The following is a 9,904-nucleotide window of genomic DNA, read 5'->3' as shown; positions in this document are numbered from 1 at the left end:
GTGAATGATAGTGGCTGATTGGTGGTTCAATTAATTAGATCCGTGGATATTTCTTCTTGTTTTGCTCGGTTAGAAATTTCCGATTTTTTGATAATTCTATAATCATTATAGAGCGAGAACACATCACTAAGGCTGCCAAAAAAAGATGCTAGAGCAAGCAATGTCATATTAAAAAACAAACATATAGTCAAATCCAAAGAAGCTCATCGTCACAATTTTAATCGATGGATCGAATAAAGTGCATGTAAGTATTTACTACTTCCTCCTACCTCTTCATCCTCGAAACATTCCATAGACAAGATTCCACCAATGGATGACGAATTGAATTTATATTTATTGAACTCTTTATCTCGGCTAGATTGAGGCTAGATAATGTTAAAAGCACAGTATTTAAGATTTTTTTTTTCATTTTTTTTATTTTTATTTGCGAAATAAAGTAAATAATAAAATGTAACTTATTTATATTAGTTACTTAAATTCCGTGCTAAATCTACCTTCAGTAATGGGCCGTTTTTGCAAGTCTTGCGGCAAATCTCTATTCACTTTTAGTCTAAACTAGCCGGAAACGAAAATGACCTCCCGCTGTCGATGGGACCTTCGCCTGTTGTTATTAACGTTCGACGTTTCGACCGCGAATTCGGAGCAGCACATGCTCAGGAAAAATACCATATATTCCATAATTCATGGAGGCCTTGGCCCGAATGCTGAGTGCGAGCCGCGCTGACAGAACACGCGCTCGCGGCTCCCCATTTCACCCAGATTTCACTTTACTTTCCAGACACACCTGTTTCTATAATTATAGTAAGTTTGTCTTATAATTATATTTCATCCCAGTTATAAAGAAATTCTTATCCTTTTCGCTCTTACTCTCAGTGAGAGGCATCAGACGAATAGTAGAGATATAGGTATATGAGTGCCAAGGAAAATTTATCTTTATTTATATAATTTATTTTTATTGGAAAATTATCTGAGCTAACTAACGACCAAGAGAAGACAAATGAATGGCACCTTACCTGGTCATGTAGTTAAAACATTTTACGTAAATGTCGTCTTAATTTTTTTCTTTGAAACTGAAATATGAATTTATTTCTAACTAGCAACATTCATTCAACCCGTTCCATCTTCGCACGGGTATAAACTATATATACACTCTATCTATTGAAAAAACCTGTATCAAAATACGTGTGAAATTGTGTACATAATACATATACTAATGTACCTACGGTCACAGATTATATAATACTGGGACAGTAAAGAACATTAAGTACATATAGAAAACTATTTTAAATTAAAGCAACTAGCGAATACTAGTGACTTATGAATCATTAACATTCGCCAGTGGCTTGTTAAGACGTAGGTACAAAGGTATATTAGATCAAGGCGACTTAGTCAACGTATTCAATTTTCTGAAATGACCTTTAAATATGTATGGACACTTATTATTGTCTTATTCAAAATCCTTGTGAATAATGAATGGCGTCCTCATACAAGGGAACATTTGTATAAACAAAGGCCCGAACTCGAATGTCTGCCTACTGTTCCCATTTATTTTACGGAAGTACAAAGTATGCATATCATAAGATCGTATAAATTACAACAACCCGTTACAATTATCCATCCATACTTTACTACCTAATGTTATAAAGAGAAAATATTTGTAGTTTTGATTCTTAGATTTTTTGGTTGTAATGAGGTAGGTAATTGACACATGTTATTATATAAGTAACTTACGAAAAGTAACCTATCTAATAGGTAACAGAACTATGTAACAGAGTGTGCATTTACTTGGGAATTTAAATAAACAAAATATGCATTATTTTTAAGTTGCTTATTTATTATGCCCTTTATAAAAAAAGTACTTAATCCAACATTCTACTTGGGGCAAAAATACATTTTTTGTATGTATGTATTTTTGTGACGTGATAACTTTAGAACCGTTGGTCTGATTTTGATGAAATTTAAAAGGTATATAGGATCTGTCAATAGAATTTTTAAGTTCGTGGGGCATCAAAATCGCTAAAGTCGTTTTTGTAAAAAAATATTGTGTTCGTGAGGTCTAAGTTCGCGGCGAAAAACTAGTTATTTATCAATGTGACCGATAAAAGCCAGGTACATGTAATCAGAGGCTTGTCTTTCATAGCGGCCAGGAGAGGTCGGATAATATTACTTCAAGGTCCACTGACGGCTTGACCTCGTCGTATCGGTCGTGGAGGACAGACGGTCGCAAATATTTGCGCGCGTCGTGGCGAGCGCGGTACGGCCGCGGGGTGAGGGGGGGAGGACGAGGCGGGTGACCTTGCTGCGCGTCTGCCTCGCGACCTTGATCTTGAGACGACCGCGACTGAGCGGCCGCCCTCCGCGACGCGCACACGACACCTACCGGTTGCTAACTATAACCATTGTTACAACCCATTAAACCCAGTCGTACAGCTGGAAATCTAGCCATAGTAAGTTGAGCAAAGCCTAATGAATGTACCTATGATACAATATAGATTATGTATTATATATTAGATATTGGTATAGTAAAGTAAAAAAATAATTAGGTGTTCGCTGCGAACTTGACCTCGCGAACACAATATTTTTTTACAAAATTGTGAATATTTCAAAAACGACTGAACCAATTTTGACGCCCCACGAACTTCAAAATTCTCTTGACAAATCCTACCTTTTAAATTTCATCAAAATCAGACCAACAACTGTTCGAAAGTTATCAAGTTACAAACATCATACATACAAAAAATGTATTTTTGCCCCAAGTCGATTTGTAGACCTCGTTTGCTTCGCTCGCTAGGTCAAAAATTCCCTGTGTGAAAATCTTCATTATGTACTTTTGATGAAAACCGTACCAAAATCCGTCCGGAAGTTTTTGAGTCTAGCGTTCATACAGACACGACGTGATGCGGTAGCTAGTACACTTTTTTTATAATATCTAAGGATATACCTATCCATGTATTTTATTAAATTGACAGTTAATTTTTTTACCTAAAATAATGTATTTTTGTTGTATTCAATACATTACAGTGTATTGTAACAACAAAACATAGTGGTGAACCATTATTGTTTTGCAAATAAATAATTTCAAGTTAGGTACTAGCAATCATTCCTTGTTTCTACTGATCATAATATTTATTAAAAATAAATGTTAAACCGTTATAAATGCAAAATTACAAATATTTTCTCTTTCTAAATAGTTTAAACTTATCTCATCTGAAGGTCAGATAAGATGACCTTCTCGTCAAACTAAATAAATGAGATACCTATTATTTTTGTAGATAACACAATAAATAGCATTTCTCGAAATAACGATTGCCAACTCAGTGATAGATAATAGGGTGATAATAAAAGTAGGTATACCTAATGAGGCCTTACGATTCATAAACTTAACAAATATTTTAAGAAACCATGTTATGAATTATGATATGATAGGTATTCCCATTATGATACTGTTACGGAAATGAGATGATGTCTAGAAAAATAACTCAAGATTTCTGACAACAAAACCTCGAATCCTAAGTTCACTCAAAGACATACTTTGGCGATACTACATCGGACTCGGTACCATTACTTATATATTGGATATTGTTATAGCTAATTACTGTTAAATAATAAAAGTTATTAGATCGCTGTACGAAATTATCAGGCATTTTTAGTCATATCATCGAACATCTTGTTCAAAGAACAATCACTATACATTACTTCTACCAGTGATAAACACATCCCTGTATCCCGTGAGTGTATGTTATATTTGTCCTTTTTTCACGTCAAACGGAGCAATGAGTCAATGTGATTTTTTATGTGAATATAATTAGAGGGATGGAGAATGACATATACTACTTTTAGCAGTGGGAACCGCGGGCAACAGCTTTAGTAAATATTTTTAATTATAATGCAAATCGGTATCAGGAACTCTCCGGTTCTTGTTTAGATCCAATTGCTGCATTAAGTTAACGTTTACCAACGCGTACTGCCTTAATTAGGGTAGGCCGAATACGGGGACACCCTAAGGTTACAGAGAGAATGACTTTAAACCAATTTCTCAATATAAGATTAAGTGCTTTATGTTACTCAGGCAATTTTTAGGGTTCCGTAATCCTACAGACAAGGAACGTCTGTCCGTCCGTCCATCCGTACGCAAAACGTTCATAAACTGTTAGTATATCTAGTACCTACCTACTAACCGTTTTTGAACTAGACGTTACGGCATTAGAATTAGAAGGAAATCTTTCACAATTAAGTTGGCTTTATAAGTTAACCAGTTAGTCTATAGTAACTTCTACTCCAAAACTTCGAACAACTCCATGGAAGATACGGAACTCTAGACTGTGCGTGGCCCGACACGCACTTGGCCGATTAATTTATTCATTTTGGAGATGAACAAATGAAAAAAGGTACTAGTTTCCTCTTAGAGTTTAACGGTTTCTTTTTTAACAAGTTTCAATTGCTAACTCAATACCTATGGGAGTATAGCATGCATAAAACTGTTCAGATAGCGACACGTGGCCGCGGCTGCGATAAGCTGCATCCGTTGATAAGGAGTGCGTCACCCCTGCGTCTGCGCATTTCTCCGCGAATGCAGCCCCCCGATCCGCACCGCCCCGCCCGCTGCAAGGTCGCGCGTGCGCCCTGCGAAGCAATAAACTTTACACGTGTACTTGGAACAATGTTCGATACACTAGTACTATAGAGAGAACGATAAATCCAAGGTTTATAAAGTACACAGAGAAAATACATGTTACTTATAAAAATAAATTGCTTCTATTTATACTATTAACATTTCTACCACGACATGGCAAATGTATTTTGTGTTTATTTTTAGTTTCTAGCACCTGTCTATGTTTTGTCAGTAGTAAATTTCCCTCACACACTCCCTCACTCTTTTTAAACATTTAAAATTTAAAAAAAACAACAGAGATTTATATGCAATTACCGCTTCACCTTGCTACTTGCTAGGTACGGGAGACCGGGGCAAAATGGGGTACTTAAGAGAAAAAAGATAATAATATGAAAATCAAACGGTTTACTAAAAATAATCTTTTACAATGAAAATAACAATTATACTTCTAATTAACATAATTATAATCTTTTACGGCGCTAAATCACATATTTTTTAGGCAAATAGGAACTAAATAGAATAATTTAAAAAATCCGTATTGCCCTTTGATCGGGGAAAAATGGGAAACGCCATGGGGCATAACGAGTACACATTTTAATCTGATTGGAAATGTTCACATATGTGAGCCTCTTCGTCTTCCTCGTTTACCTGCGCAGGAATTATGGGCCCAGCCTTGGCATAGAGCATAAATAATCCATCCCTCAGTAGATTTTGAATAAAGGTACCCACAATTTATGCAAGCACAATCATTTTCATCGACTTCAGACGAACTAGTATCGGCATCACTTGCTTTTTTGCGTTTTTTGTTTTTATTATGTTTGACTGATCTTTTCTTTCCAGTCTTTTTCTTTGCAAGTTTCTTTTTTTTTCAGTCTTTTGTTTGTTTATTTTTTGGTTATCAATCTTAGATTTCAATATGATTGCGCTAAGCTAACTGGAAAGCTAAAATGGGAAGTTTTTCCAGTGATTTTTGAGTTGAGTGAGTGAGCAAATAGACGTGCTTCCATTGATTTTACATATCGTGATAACTCTTCTTCCTGTTCCTCATTAAAAACTGTTTTGTACCGTCCTAATTCCTTTTGCCATAGTCATTAACTGAATCAGTTTCAGCATCTTGATTACTTCGAGCCATTCTTACCCGTCGTTCCAAGGTTCATTTAGGCACGCCATTTGTCGCTGTCGCTGTCCGAAGGAATCCCATTGTCTCAAAAAGCACAGCTCTAACTGCTCTTCTCATAATTTTTCGTTCCACGATCTGTTTTACGTTTGTAATTACATATCATTTTAACTGGAAACAAAAACATAATATTTAAAATATTGAAATTAACGGGGCAAAACGGGACACTATCTCATTATACCCCAACCATTTTGCCCCAACAGACTAATTTTGCAAAAATACATCGCAATTATAACATACAACATTTATACACGAAAAGCCAATATTAATTATCATGTTACCACTGCTACAATATGTTAGTAATATAATATTATAATAGCACTGATATTTATTGCTGTATTCATTGATTAAAAGTTTATAAAAAAAATTAAAAATTCTCCAAAACACACTTTTTGTTTGCCGCACAGCGAAATACGAACTGACACGAACGCGCTGCGCGGACTCATGTGAGGCCCTTGCTCTACGCGCAACTGGCGCTGCGTTCGACTCTGTTGTGTTTACTAGCCATGCACAAAACCACACTTCCCGTCTTGCCCCGGACTTCTTACTGCCCCGGTTTCCCTACATATCAAAATAGAAACATTATAAACACGAAAGTCTGTCACGCTTTTACGGCTATACCGCTGGTTCGATTTTGATAAAATTTGGTATAGATATAGTTGATGGTCCGATGTCAAATATAGACTACCGCGGGCGGAGCTGCAACAGCTAGTATTTTATATATGTATAAAAGAGTAGCTGTGCATACGTAACAAAGTTGGTGTTCTAAATTGTTCTCTAGAAAAACAGCCGTTCCCGCCACGTGATGTACGTTTCTTACCTATTGCGGTGTTTACTCGTCTCAAAGCAGTTTAAACGGATAGGTCGTCGCATCAATTTATATTTTGTCGTTGTTGAATGTGACCGCGATGAGGCAGCGGCGTGGGCGCCGCGTCCCTGCCGGAAAGGGGGGTGACATTGACCGACCGCTGCGTTTTTATACAATCATTTGACGTACTGACGCAGACTGCCACTCAATTATACCTATAATTATATCAAAATATGCTACATTTACCTACTCGTACAAATCCAACCTAAATAAGGAAGAGCACTAGATAGATAGATGGGTATGATGCGGATCCGCAGCAAAGTCCATCAGTACGATGATGATTATTCCAAATAAAAGACGACGCAGTGGACCAGATCGACATTCATGTTCAAAATCACACATACGAGTATAAATCAAAATTCGGGGATAGCACTGTATGAAGTATGAACAAATTAACCCAAAAGTATATCTAGCTAGAGTAATTACATCTTGTTCTTGTTTGTGACAATATGATACGTCCACTGCATACCGACAAAAGACTAGAACAAATAACGAAATGTATTCTTAGAAAATGACAAATGTAATAGGATTGAAGACGACGGAAGGCTACTTCCATATGCTACCACAGTAACCCAGTGTCCGGGGCAGATGTGGAATGATTAATGTCAATATATTTGGTCACTAAGGAGTGTATTTAAACAAGAAGCGATAGTCCCTTTTCTACTTTTTAAATAATGTTCCATGAGTGAGTGAAAAACATGCATATTTTCACAATTATAGTACGTGTAGTGTACATGTTTATAAAGATTTATAAAATCTTAATAACTGTCACATACATAAACCAACCAACGACAAATACGACGACGACAAAAACGACTTTGAAAAATTGCAAAAAATAAAGAACAGTAAGTTTATGTCGCTATCACGCTACAGTTTAATAATAAAGTCATATTTTCGAATTAAAATTACGTTGTTAACAGAACAATAAATGGATAAAATGTGAACTCAAGGTTTCGTTGTGGTTATTGTCAATGATGGACTCATTATATTAGTCGACACAATATGTCGATGTCTGAGTCAGAGGTAAATAAACAATATAGCTCGTGTGTACGAAGCTGTTTATGTTACTTGTAATATACGAGTATGTGATGTTACCGAGCTCATACAGTGCGTCAATGAGTGCATAAAAGGTGCGATGTGTCGCCATTCAAATAATATGTGAATGAATAAAACATAAATGACACTGGCGCCCATAAAAAACATACATTTTTATAGAGAATAATTAATTTTGCCCTAGTTGTTTATAAAATTATCAGTCCAGTCGTCACATAAAACAGTAATCTGATATTAATATTAAAATAGTTAAAAATTATTGTTCCGAATAAAATTCTTGCTACGTTATCATACACTGTGTGCGGCATCGGTGCTACAGAATGCACGGGACCCGCTACGTCGTAGCCGTAGACCCACTCGTAGCAAGCGCTACACACTTTACGTTAGTTTAATTATCGCTCCTACAACCTAAACTTATTTAATTTGATATCCTACCAAAAGGTTTTCATTTAAAAACACTTAAAAAGGTCACGTGTAATGTGACATATCAAATTGCAGAGTACAATTACCGTAGGTATTTGTTTTTTACGATGCGGCGCAGTGACCTTGATGCAAATCATTTCTTGCGTCATAATTCACTCCATGTTTACGTTCATATGCATTTTCATGATGCATACGAAAGTACATTGTTTAAATTAAATTTTGTAGATACATGATTCACTTTACTTTATGTATAGTCACGGTAGTTTTTATTAATTTTGTAAATTTAGGTATATTTTCTTGTCTTCCACTGCTAGGCATCCCCTCTCCTTCTTTTTCTTGGAGTGCTTGAGATGTCCTAATGACTCCAAATCATCCGCACAGCTCGAGTTAAAAGAAGGCTTTTAAATCGAGCTGTGCAGACCAGCTAATTGTCAACCATATTTAATTCATTTAAGCGCGGATATTAACTAATAGATTATAGAGAACACTTAGAAAGAGGATGGCGATAGGCGGTATATTGCAGTGTGGTTTGTTTGTGTATCCAGCGGGTCTTATCGGTCACGAAGCATAGGATTGAGGTCAATTGTAGTTTCTACGATATTTGCTAGTGACTGGAGCATGGGCTGCTAATTCCAGTAATGACTTTCCTGACAGTCGACTTATGGTTAGTTTCAATTATGTATATTTCATGGCTCTTACCGTCAGTTTTATTATATCATTTCTTGTCAGGAAAGCGTTAAGATGGCAAGGTCCAGGCCAAGTTACTCACCTGTTAGAGTCCGTCAGTAGTTAGCTAATGAAGCTACTATTAAGTCAGAGAAACCCACCAAATCTGACATCTTACAAGCAGATTTAAGTCATGTCTCAGGTATATTAATATAACCATATGAATCGACCCAACCTGTTAGTAGAAAAAAAAAGCCAAATAATATTTACCGATGACACCATATAGTGAAGTTAATCAGTCGGGAAACTAACCATATAATTATTACCGTACGGCATATTTCATCAAAAACCAAGCAAGTTCCCGATTCCTATTCGATGAACTCCTGGTTGAATCATGAAAGTGCAACCCCATTTTTGTAGCGCTTCCAAAAATAATATTCAATTAGATTAGAATTAGAACGAGTTTGGCAGGGCGATGCAACGACGCTTTATAATTAGCGATGCACAAACAAAGTGGCTTCGAAGGAATTAGGTCGTTACGAGTCGAGGGGCTGAGGGGGGCGCGCGGGGCGCGGAGGGTACACTCGGAATTCGCGTAACGTTACGTCAGGGGGCGTCGGCCTCGCAGCGGTCACTGACCCGCGCTAGAGATAGCGCTAGTCGCACGCGCATAATTACGCACAACACGCTACATCACCAGTGTCCGCAATAAACATAATATGACAAATCATAAGTCATTTGGGCTTATACTCGTAGGGTACGGACCAGTAAAATTGATATGAAAACCACACTTGTTCGTCATTATTATTAGAGGTGGGCTATACCGCTCAAAAAAATAACAGACTTAATCGTTAATAACTTCACGATTTAAATTTTTAAATCGATTTTCTTAACTGCTTCATATCTTTTATTTTATTATTTTTTTTCGTTGAAAACAGTTTTTAAATTGAAAAATCTTGTGTGCTAGTATAGTTTTTAACATACTAATACAATTTTGTTTAATGTACTGATAGTTTTGACTTTGTTATTTGTTACGACATTTTGAATATTTTAACGATTTCAATGAACTAAAATTTCTAAGCGAATTAAAATTGCCCGAGTGTTA

The 9,904-nt window shown here is 36.3% G+C and overlaps 1 long non-coding RNA gene across 2 annotated transcripts; it reads right to left on the bottom strand.

Moving 5' to 3' along the window:
- Window positions 1-4,997: 4,997 nt before the first annotated feature.
- Window positions 4,998-6,735, bottom strand: LOC128682788 (uncharacterized). Of its 2 annotated transcripts, XR_008406211.1 has the most exons (3): window positions 6,610-6,735; window positions 6,179-6,350; window positions 4,998-5,900 (listed from the first exon to the last, which is right to left on the bottom strand). It is a non-coding gene; the product is annotated as an uncharacterized LOC128682788 (long non-coding RNA). The 2 variants fall into 2 exon arrangements; XR_008406210.1 differs by lacking the exon at window positions 6,610-6,735 and having other exon boundaries at window positions 6,179-6,602.
- Window positions 6,736-9,904: the final 3,169 nt, after the last annotated feature.

The sequence above is a fragment of the Plodia interpunctella genome, chromosome 3 (assembly GCF_027563975.2).
Source record: "Plodia interpunctella isolate USDA-ARS_2022_Savannah chromosome 3, ilPloInte3.2, whole genome shotgun sequence".
NCBI classification, from domain to species: Eukaryota; Metazoa; Arthropoda; class Insecta; order Lepidoptera; family Pyralidae; genus Plodia; species Plodia interpunctella.
The sequence above is the reverse complement of the archived record's forward strand: the minus strand, read 5'-3'. Positions and strand labels throughout refer to the sequence as shown.